At 38.8% G+C, this 12227-nt stretch overlaps 1 protein-coding gene and 1 non-coding gene across 4 annotated transcripts in view; one reads left to right on the forward strand and one right to left on the reverse strand.

The window, feature by feature from the left end:
• Zmym2 (zinc finger MYM-type containing 2) overlaps positions 1–12227 on the reverse strand; it is a 117306-nt gene that overhangs the window by 77115 nt on the left and 27964 nt on the right. For 2 of the 3 annotated variants that reach the window (XM_029559272.1, XM_029559274.1), the window contains exons 3-4: positions 9571–9644; positions 5303–5434 (exon numbers count right to left, since the gene is read on the reverse strand). The exons of the other annotated variant lie outside the window; for it this stretch is intronic. The gene's annotated coding sequence lies outside the window, so the exon portion shown is untranslated. The remainder of the gene's footprint in view (positions 1–5302; positions 5435–9570; positions 9645–12227) is intronic. 3 annotated transcript variants of the gene reach the window in all.
• On the forward strand, positions 11688–11776 carry Trnay-gua. Its single transcript is given in 2 exon segments — positions 11688–11724; positions 11741–11776. It is a non-coding gene; the product is annotated as a tRNA-Tyr (tRNA).

Here is a 12227-nt window from a genome sequence, read left to right on the forward strand (position 1 = left end):
TCCATGGGGAGAATCCATAATGGCAGAGGAAGCAGGGCAACAGAGAAGTGGGGCAGGACTATAAACCCTCAAAGCTAATCCCCAATGACATACTTCCTCCAGCAAGGCTGTACATGTTCTGTAACTTCCCCAAACAGCACCACCAAGTATTGAAACACCTGGGCCTATGAGGTACATTTCTTATTCAAACTTTGAATGTCTCCTATAGGTTCAGGCATTTGATCACTTGGTCACCAGTTGATAGTGCTGTTTAGGGCTATTACGGGGAGGTGAAACCTAGCTGAAGTACAACACTGGGAGAAAGTTTTGAGAATTTAGAGCCTCTCCCCATTTCTAGCCTGTCTCTGCTTTATGTTTGTAGTTCTTTCTCAGATTCCTGCTCAGCCTCCTACTGCAATGCTAGGCAAGGCATTATGGACTCTTCCCCCTGAAATGTAAACCAAAATAAATCTTTCCTCCCCAATTTGCTTTTGGCCATGGTGGTTATCACAGCAATAGAAACCTAACTAGAATTGTGGCTATACCTCTAATCCCAGCATTCAGAGTTTGAAGCCAAGGGAAAAAAAAAAAGCTACAAGAAATTGGTCACAGTTCACATTAGTTATAGGAATCCTGCAAGAAAACAAATAAACCAATTAATTACATGGAGAGAACAAAAACCTGCATATTCCTCTAGAAGATTTAAAAAAAAAAAATCAGAATGCCTTGAGACTTATAATGAACAATTTTGAGAGCAAGTATTTAGAGTGGTAAGGGCTAACCAAAGGAATGATCCAGGTATAATACTGAAGATATAAGAGAATAGCATCCTAAGGAGTTATATGTTGACCAGATGGCTGAAATAGCAGCAGCAATGAACAAAGCCTTTGAAACTGAACAGCAGCATGTTAGTAAAGAACAGGAGCAAATATTTCAACTTGGAAAAGAAAACAAAAGCTTCAGAGAGACCATCAAACAAATCATTTTTTTAAAGCTTAAAAAAGATGATTGTCAGCATTAGTGACCAATACTGACTTGCTGAGTCTGAGCAAGAGCTGAATGAAGGCTGGCACCGCATACATGACTCCATGTGGTCACTAGGACTTACCTATAAGTCAATGAAGGAATCAATAAACAAAAAACTAAGCCAACTCTTCTTTTTCCTCTATAGTATATATAAATGTACTGGCTAAGAGATAGCAACTGAAAAATGTATAGTTAATGGTCACAAACTTTATTCTAAAACGTAACTGAAAAGTAGAAACTAAGATGTTAACTGCTGAATAAATCATAGGTTTGTTTCACAGTGACAGTTGAACAAAACAAAAATCTTCCTTCAGCAGTGCTATTGGCTTTCAAGATGATACATAGATAAACTTGAACATTCCCACTAAATATGTGAGAATTCATGGATTATCTCATAGCTTTGTGAAAGGAAGACCTTCTGCCATTGTGAATAAAAGATCCTCATTCTAAATTTTATTTTTCCTCTTTGGTATCAGAATTAACAAACAGCTTGTGTACCATAAGACTTCAGCTTTAGTGATAATTTGCCTACTTTGTCACTAATTTAAATTCTTTGTCAAAGACAATTCAGGTTTAAACTATATAGAATTTGAATATGTACCATAAGCAAAAGGTAATTTACTCATAGTTCATTTACTGTAACTCATATTCATCTAACAACTGTCCATGACTTGCTTAACTGAAGTATCATTTCAGAATGGAAGAGAAAAAATATCATTTCTTAAAAAAGCTAGGCCAGGAGCTGGAGAGATGGCTCAGCAGTTAAGAGCAATGGCTGCTCTTGCAGAGGATCTGGGGTTTGATTCCCAGAACCCACATAGCAGCTAACAACTGTAACTCCAGTTCCAAGGGAATCTGACATCCTCTTCTGACATCCGTGGGCATTGCATGACACAAGTACACTTACATACATGCAGGAATACACTCTTAAATAAAATTTAAAAAAAAGAAAGAAAGCTGGCCCAGTAGGGCATGTGGCACACGCCTTTAATCCCAGCACTGGGGAGTCAGAGGCAGGTGTATCTCTGTGAGTTCAAGGCCAGCCTGGTCTACATAGAGTTCCAAGCCAGCTGGGGCTATAGGGAGACCCTGTCTCAAAAAGCAGGGGGGGCGGGGGGCGGGGCGCTTCTCTCTGTAATTCAAGGCCAGACAAAAAATCATACATACCATATGAAAATTTAATTTAAAACTTTTACATGTATTTATCATGTGCAGGGATGGGGGGGGTGCATATACCATGGTGTGCATCTGGAAGTCAGATGACAACCTGCAGAATCAGTTTTTTCCTTCCAACTATGTGAGTTCCAGGGATCATACTCAGATCACCAAGTTTTGTGGCAAGTGACTTTACCTGTTAAGCCATCTTGATAGCCCAAAAAACCCCTCTTGGGTTTCTTTTGTTGTACTCTCCTCCCCCAAGGCACTTCCAATACTGGGTACCAAACCCAAGGCTTTCCACTGAGTTACATCTGCAACCTCAGTATGAAAATATTTTAAGCCACTGGATACACAAACTTACACAAGTGAAACTTAAAATTTTATTTTGTAGTGATTAGACTAAAAGGATAAAAGCATACCTAGTATGATTTAATATGTTATAGTAATATTAATTACATGTTAAGGTCAGTAAAAACAGAAAGTTCTATGGGATAAGAGAGATGGCTAGGTGGTTAAGAGAGTTTGCTGCTCTTGCAGACAACTAAAGTTTAGTTCCCAGTACTGACACTGGGCAGCTCACAACTGCCTGTAACTCCAATTCAAGGGGATTCGAGGTCTTCTGGCCTCCATGGGCATACAGACACAGACACAGACACAGACATATATACACACACACACACACACACACACACACACACACACACACACAAAAGAGACACACACACCAAAATGAAAATAAATCTTAAAAAGAAGAAAGTTTTGGGGACTGGAGAGATGGCTCAGCACTGACTGCTGTTGCAGAGAGGACCCAGGTTCAATTCCCATCACCCATATGGCAGCTAACAGCCATCTGTAACTCCAGTTCCAAGGGATCCAATACCTTCTTCTGACCTCTTTGGGCACTACACAACATGGGTACACTTACCTACATATATTTAATATACTCATACACAGAAAATAAAATATTTAAAAAAATGCTACTTCTGAAGATATAATTTGTTAAGTATTACTTCATACTGTAAAAAAGGGGAAGAGGGATAAAATGACAGCAAAACTCTAGTCAAAGTTAAAGTTATTATGACTGTCTAGATAGAAAACAGGGAGAAAATAGAAAAAAAAATAAAAATGCAAGCTCGATTTTCTAAAAATGCAGCAATTCAATTAATCACATCAATATTCAAGCTATACAACTTTAAAAGAAAGAAATATGAAGCCCAAAGGGCTAGATTAAAAGACAAGTTTTTAAAAATAGGCTAGGTGTAATTGTGTATACCTGTAATCCCACATTAAAGATGCTAATAAGGAGGGCAGAGAGACTGAGGTCACTTCGGGCTACACAAAAAATCCAGGCTAGCCTGGGACACATGACAAGATCTTGTCTCAAATAAGTGTAATAGGAGCTGGAGAGATGGCTCAGTGGTTAAGAACAATGACTGTTCTTGCAGAAGACCCGGGTTCGAATCCCAGCAACCACATGGCAGCTAACAACTATCTGTAACTCCAGTTCCAGGGGATCTGGACAGGCTCTTCTATCTTCCGCGGGCACTGAACAACATGGGTGCACTTACCTATATGCAGGCAATACATGCATACACATGAAATAAAAATAATAAAAAAAATTTTTTTTGGTCTTTTTGAGACAGGATTTCCATGTAGCCCCAGCTGTCCTAGAACTCACTATGTAGACCAGGCTAGACTTGAACTCAGAGATCCACCTGCCTCTGCCTCCCAAGTGCTGGGATTAAAGGTGTGTGCCACCATGCCCGGCCAAAATATTTTTAAAAAGTGTAATAAAACAGTGAAAGAGTGTTTGCCTACCATGCTCAAGGCCCTGGGTTTGATCCCCAACATCACAAAAGTAAGGAAAACTTAAAAATAATGAAGTTGAGAGGCTGGAGAGAGATGGGTCATCAGTTAAGAGCACTGGCTGCTCTTACAGAGGACCAGGTTCTATTCCAGGCACTCAAATGGCATCTAACAACCTTCCGTAACTCCAGTTCCTAGGAAATCCGATACACTCTTCTGACCTCCGCAGGTACTGCTTGAAGCAGGGGTCCTCACATACATGCAGATAATACACTCATACACATAAAATAAAAATAATAAAATATTTTTAAAATAATAAATTTGAAATTATATTTAATATTCACTGGGTTTGAGATAGGAAGTATCCAAACCAACAATTTTCAGAGAAATGAAAAAAAGACCCCAGCCTGTATCTACCAAAAAAGAAAAAAACTGAGACAGAAAAGCTAGAACTAACAGTATCCTCTACTGTCTACCAAGTGTCAATTCAGTCTCCTCAGAACATACATAGATTAAGAATAGTAGGATTCTCCTTACCACACAATTAGTTCTCTGTAGCAATCTATTTTACCCAGACTACCAAACTTTAAGTATGTTTTCAAATTTTTAGACTATAAATAAAATTGGTCACTTCCAAGTATTACTGAAAGTATGTTTCAACCATGACACACTAGCTTAATCCTATAAAGACAATCCAAAATTTTATACTTTCCTATTACCCAAATAAAATCTACTCCATTTAGCCACATTTCTCCGTGTGTACAAACACGCATGTACATTTGTGTTTTGCTGCAGATCAAACCCCGGGCAACAAGCATACCAGGAAACTATTCTACCATTGTACAAACCATCTGCTTAGCTACTTTTCTACCTCAAGTCAATTTCTAGTTGGCACTTCCCTGAGCTTCATTTTTGTTCCCTAGAGTAAATGATATAAAAATGGTAAACAGGGCTGTTTTTAAAATTCAAAGAGTAACTTGACTATGAAAGTCATCAAATACACTCTTAATCAACCACTGAACTCCTCAACAATTGGCACATAACTATGAATGTAACTCAGGATTTCAATAAGTTAGTCTTTTTCTTGTTCTGTTAATACTAAGTTTGGCTACAAATATTTCATCATCATAAACTGAATGCTTTCACAATTTCAAGTTTATTTTGGTTCAGTCAGAAAACTCAATAGGCGTTTTCAGAAGAAAACCATGAAAAGGGAGTAGTTAAATGTAAATGGTGATATATAACAAGAAAATTATCATTGTGTACTGATGGAAAAAAAACCAGAAATCTTCATTAAAAAAGAGAAAAGAAATTCACATATTAAAAAAAGTACCTTAAAGTGCTTCAACAAAAAATATTCATCGTTTTCAGTCAATCATAGTGGTGCACGTCTGTAATTCCAGTACCCATTAAGCTGAGGCATGAAGACAGTGTCCAAGTCCAGCCTGAGCTTCAGAGTGAGACCCTGTCTCAAAATAAAAACAAAATAACATCATCTTCTCATTTATAAGCCTACCAGAATGAGAGCCTGTCTCAAAAAATAACCACTCTCTCACTTAGAAGCCTATCTAAAAGCTTTATAAGAACCTTAAAAGAATTACAAGGGAAGTTAAGTTAGATTCTTCTTTATACCATACTAGAGTATCAATTAATGTGTTTGTGACACTTGCTACAGTTCTCAATCAATATGATCAATTTAAAATTTTAATAATAATGGGCTGGAGAGATAGCTCAGCAATTGAGAACACTGCCTACTCTTGCAGAGGACCCGGGTTCAGTTCCCAGCAAGCACACAGCATTAACAACAATCCAGAACTCTAGTTCCAGAGGATCCAACACCTTCTTCTGGCCTCCAAAGTCACTGCACAGACAGGTGTACTTATATATATGTAGGCAAAACACAGCCAGGCATGGTAGGGCACACTTTTAATCCCAGCACTTTGCAGGCAGAGGAAGGCAGATCTCTGAGAGTGAGGCCAGTCTGGTCTACATAGTGAGTCCTAGGCCAGCTGGGGCTACAGGGAGATCCTGTCTCAAAAAATTTAGCAACAACAACAAGAAAAAAACACTCATATACATAAAATAAAAAATTTTAATTTTAATAATAAAAAGTCCTAAAGAAAAAGTCAGAAATTTACAGAGCTCAAGAGATGGCTCAGAGGTTAAAGGCACTGGTTCCTTTTGCAGAGGACCCAGGTTTGGTTCCTAGCATTCACATGGTGGCTAACAACCATCCATAGCTCCAGTTCCAGGGGATCTGATGCCCTCTTCTGGCCTATGTATGCACTGCATGCATATGGTACCCTTTCATACAGCAAAAACACTCATAGACCTAAAAATAAATTTTTTTGAAGTGTTCTTTTATTATCATTGCAAGGCAACAAGCCAATACAATAAAGATGTATCTTATAGAGTACTTAGCATGCATGAAGTCCTGTGTTCAATTCCCAGCATCACATAAACCAGGTATGGTGGCACAGGTTTATAATTCTAGCATTCTGGAGTTGGAGACAAGAGAATTAGAAATTCAAGGTCATTCTCACCTATACAGTGGATTTGAGGCTAGCCTAGGATATATGAAAAGTTATCTATAAAAAAATGTAAAGCCCTCTCAAATCACCAGGCCTAGAGGTGCATACCTTTAATCCAAGCTCTTGGAAGGGAGAGGGAGACAGATGGCATAGATTAAATCATTAATCAGAAACTTCCAAGCAAAAATAAGATTAGGACAGATAGCTTTGCTTATAAATCCTACCAACGTTTCAAGATTAGCAACCATTCTTAAAATTTTCCCAAAAGGGAGCTGAAGAGATGTCTCAGCAGTTAAGAGCACTGACTGCTCTTCCAGAGAACCCAGTTTCCACTCCCAGCACCCACATGGCAGCTAACAACCATCCATAACTCCAGTTGCAGGGGATCCAACGCCCTCTTGACCTCCACAGGTATTACATGATACGGGTACACTTACATATATGCAGGAAATACACTCATACACATAAAATGAAAATAGTAAAATGGTTTTTTTTAAGTTACTAAGAAGCCAGGGATGGTGATGCACACCTTTAATCTCAGCACTTGGGAGGCAGAGGCAGGTGGATCTCTGTGAATGCAAGGCCAGCCTCGAGCTGGCGAGTTCCAGGCCAGCTAGAGCTAGGAGACCCTGTCTCAAAAAGAACCCCCACCAAAAAAAGTCACTAAGAAGGCCACCACACAAAAATGGAAGAGATATTATCCCAACAAATAAACAATTTTCAACATCAGAATATGAGAAAAATGAAAAAAATATACCTACTAAACTTCCTTAACTCTGTAGTACCTGAGAGCAAAGACAAAATGAAGAACTGTAGAGCAAGAATTCAAAATATTGCTTTTAAAAGAGCCCAGTGATGGGACTAGAAAGATGGTTCAGTGACTAACAGCACTGGCTGCTCTTGTAGAAGGACCAGGATTTGGTTCCCAGCATCTACAGGTGGCTAGCAACCCTCCATAACTCCAGTTCCAGGAGGATCTGATGCCCTCCTCAGGCCAATGTTGGTAGTGCATGCACATGGTGCACTTACACACATGCAGGCAACATACTCATACACAAAATAAAAATAAATTATTTATTAAAAAGCAGTTCAGGGGCTGGAGAGATGGCTCAGGATTTAAGAACACTGGTTATTCTTGCAGAAGACCCAGGTTCAAATCCCAGCACCCACATGGCAGCTAACTACTGTCCGTAACTCCAGTCCCAGGGGATCCGACAGCCTCTTCCGACCTCCGCAGGCATTGCACAACACGGGTGCACTTACCTACATGCAGGCAATACATGCACACACATAAAATTAATAATTTTTTTTTAAAGTTAAAAAAAAAAAGGTAGTTCACATTTCAATAGACACACAGATATTAAAGAACAAATACTAATAGCCACTAAGTTTATTGGGAAAAAAAGCACATTTCCTTAGTCATCAGACACTACAATAAGATTCCATTTCTCACAAGAGTTTAAACAGATACTTTATTTTTAAAGATGTTAGGGCTGGAGAGACAGCTCAGCAATTAAGAGCACTAGCTGCTCTTACAGAAGATCAAGGTTCAACTCCCAGCACCTGCATGGCGGCTAACAGCCATGCATAAACTCCAGTTCCAGGGGAATCCAATGCCCTCTTCTGACCTCAGCAGGCATTGCACAACATAGGTGCATGTATATACATGTAGGCAATACACTCATACACATAAAAATAATAAAATTTTAAAATAGTTTTTAAAATGTTGGGGCTTGTGGTGGTTTTAATGACAAGTGTCTCATAGGCTTAACTTTTTGAACACTTGGTCAGTTGGTGCTATTTGGAGAGGATCATGAAACCTTTAGGAGGTGTGGCCTAGCTGGAAGGAAACAGTAGGGATGGATTTTTAGAGTTCGCTTCTTTCCATTCCAGATGATCTTTTTCTATTTGCTACAATGCTTGAAGATGTGGACATTAAGGTTTCTGCCCCAGATGCCTCCTACCATGCCTCCACCACTTCCAGCCATGATATACTCTTTTCCCTCTGGAACCTTAAGTCCAAGTAAACTCTTCCTTTTATAGGTTACTTTCCTCATAGTGTTTTATTACAGCAACAGAAAAGTAACTAATATAGGGCCAGTGATACAAATTAGCAGTTAAAAGCTCTTATGCTGTGAGAGAGGGCCCAAGTTCAATTCCCAGACCCAGGTCAGGTGGTTCACAACCACCTCTAACTCCAGCTCCAGGAAATCTGAAGCCTCTGGCCTCCACAGGCATCTGCACTCACATGTACATACTCACACACATATACATAGTTAAAAATAAAACCTTTTTAAAGGATTCAGAAAAAAACGAAGCCCTTATGCACTGTTAGTAAGAATGTAAGTTAGTATATACAGCCAGTATGCAATACAACATGGCACTTCCACTAAACATTAAAAATAGCATCCAATGTGTATGGTCCAGCAAAGATTCCTGGTGGCATATATTTATTTATAATCTCAGAGTTCTGAGGATGAGCAAGATCTAAGCCAGCCTGAGTTACATTCTGAGAATGTCTCAACAAACTGTAAAGGGCCCAAGGAGATGGCTTAGGAAAGGTACTGTTGACAAGCCTGACCACTTGGAGTTCAATCTCTGGGAGCAATATAGTGGAAGGAGAGAGAGAACTTCCACAAACTGCCTTCTGACTACCACACTGTATACCATGACATGCATGTTCCTGCACATAAAATAAACTATGTAACAACATCAAAATAAGTAATTCAATATCAAGGTGTTTATAAAGATGTGAAGAATGGAAACAATCATATCATTTCTATGGCAGGTCAATTTTCATTTCGTTGGAAAGCTATCATTTAAGTAAATCTGTAAGCTAGTAAATCTACTCAATGTATGTCCTTCAAAATCTCTAATAATGTCTATTCAGACACATGTTTCATAATGTTTATCACAGCATTATTTGCAATAGCTATTAAAAAAACTGTTAAGAAAGGAAAAATCAAATCAGTTTAGCACTGCTGGGAGCACAAAAAGAAAAATAGTGTTTATTAAGGAAATTTTTTAACAAAAGGGCTAGGAATGTAGCTCAGTTGGTAGGGGTGCTTACCTAGTATGTAAGACCTGGATTCAAACCCCAGCACAGCATAAGCCAGATGTGGTAATTCACGCCTATAGTGCACTCTGAAATTAGAAGCCAGATCAGACATTCAAGGTCAAATAAAATAGTGTAAAAAGTTCTCAACAATGTTTAAATTTTTTATTATACTGATTTCTTATGTGTTGTTTTATTTTTTGTTTTGTTCTATCTTTTTTTAAATTTTTTTTCATCTTCTCTGAGGCAGGGTCTTACTGTAACCCCAGTATGCCACCATACCCAGCTGTGTCTTCTTTTTTGAAACAAGGTCACACATTGCCCAGGGTGTCCACCTCCCAAATGCTGGGATTACAGCTTTTGAGCTACATTCTTAAAATTATTAAAATCCAAGTTGGGCATGGTGGCATATGCCTTTAATCTCAGCACTGGGGAGAGGCAGGTGGATCTGTGAGTTGAAGGCCAGCCTGGTCTACACATTTCAGGCCAGCAGGGGCTACAGGAAGATCCTGTCTCAAAAAGACAAAAAAAATTTAAGATCCAGATGGACATGGCCAGGCACATGCCTTTAGCACCAGCACTCAGGAGGCAAAGGTTAGTGGAGCTCTATGAGTTCCAGGCTAGTAAGGGGCACCAAGAAAGTGAGAATCTGTCTATAAAAAAAGAGGAGAGGAGGGGAGGGGGAAGGGAGAAGAGGGGAGGGGAAAGGAAAAGAGGGGAAGGGAAGGGAATGGTAGGGAAGGGAGGGCTAGGGGTGCAACAACTCAGTTCTAGGCTAATCTGCAACCTAGTGACACCTGTCAAAAAGAGTAACAAGACAGGGATATGGCTCAGTGGTAGACGCTCCAGGCTCAATCTTCAGTACCACAAAAATAATCAAGATGACTAAGACCCAAAAAGAATACTATGCAGTCTTGGAAACAAAAGAACTCTAATGTAACACCTGCCTCTACCTCCTGAGTGCTAGGATTAAAGGCTGTGTCTCCACACCAGGCTTAGATTTTAATAATTTTAAGAATGTAGCTCAAAAGCTGTAATCCCAGCATTTTAGAGGTGGACACTCTGGGCAATGTGAGACCTTGTTTCAAAAATGCTAATATGGAACAAACTCCCATATTAAATAAGAATATAGAACAGTGGATAAATACACAGAATCTACCTACAAAAAATACTCAAGAAAATAGTATCAGTTTACTTCTATGGTAGAGAATGTTGTAGATGAAATGAGAGGGAAGAAGTCTTCCCTTACATTGTTTAACACTTTTACTTCTAAATTCATACATGTACATATACTTGGATTTCTTTAGCTTCATAAGATTATTTTGGTGAAAATAAGTTAACATTTTTACATTATTGGTACCTTCCCATTCAGATATTTTCATGTCCATGAGGTTTTCTTATATAACCTATGACATCACTTTACATGTTCCTATGTAAAATCTTACATATTTGTTAATGATCTATTTCTTGGAATAGTGAAATGAATATACCTCATTACATAAAAAAAATGTTTACAAAGCAAAGAAACATTATAAGTAAAGCTTAAAGACATGTAAATTAAAATAACATTGTAACGACTGTAACAAAGAATTAGCACTTGTACTTTACTTTGTTGTAGGCTTTTTTACATTTTCTTTTGTTTGTCTGTTTGTTTGCTTGAGACCAGGTTTCACATAGCTTAGGCTAGCCTTGAATTCTGGATCCTCCTGCTTGTACTCCCATCTTAACAGCCAGCAAATCTACAATTACTATTAAATGGAGGAAAAAAGTAGCTACTCAAGAATACATAGGGCTGGAGAGATGGCTCAGGGATTAAGAACACTGACTGCTCTTGTAGAGGACCCAGGTTTGATTCCCAGCACCCACATGGTGGCTAACAACCATCCCAAATTCCAGTTCTGCTGTCCTGGAAGTCACTATGTAGACCAGGCTGGCCATGAACTCACAGAGATCTGCCTGCCTCTGCCTCCCGAGTGCTGGGATTAAAGATGTGTGCCACCATGCCCAGCCCCAAATTCCAGTTCTAAAGGATCCAATGCCCTCTTCTGGCCTCCACAGGCATTGCACAACATGGGTGCACCTACAAATATATAGGCAATACACTCATACACATAAAATATAAATAAGCGAGGCCTTCAATAGCTCAGTTGGTAGAGCGGAGGACTGTAGTGGATAGGGCCCTGTAATCCTTAAGTCGCTGGTTCAATTCCAGCTCAAAGGACTTTGTATACTGTTTTGGGCTGGGCGTGGTGGCCTATGCCTTTAATCCCAGCTCTTGGGAGGCAGAGGCAGGCAGATCCTTGTGAGTTCGAGGCCAGCCTGGTCTACATAGTGAGTTCCAGGACAGCAGGGGCTACAAGGAGACCCTGTCAAAAAAAGACAAAAAAATTACATATATATATACATATATATATGTATATATAAATAATTTTTTTTGGGGTTTTTAAGGGGTTTTTTTTGACATATTCAATAACAATTTCCAGAGCTAAGATGCATCTCTTTCAAAATTGGCTGTATATTTTTAGGTTTACAGTTGAATTGATACAGTTATACAATATTGTACTCAGTATAAACCCTATAAGACATAAAATTAAGTGAGGTTTTAAACTTTAGATCTCCATTTCATTATTAAAATAGTTTCATACAGCAAAATTCATTTTTAATACAATTGA

This window comes from Nannospalax galili, unplaced genomic scaffold (genome assembly GCF_000622305.1).
Source record: "Nannospalax galili isolate Female #2095 unplaced genomic scaffold, S.galili_v1.0 scaffold388, whole genome shotgun sequence".
Lineage (NCBI taxonomy): Eukaryota > Metazoa > Chordata > Mammalia > Rodentia > Spalacidae > Nannospalax > Nannospalax galili.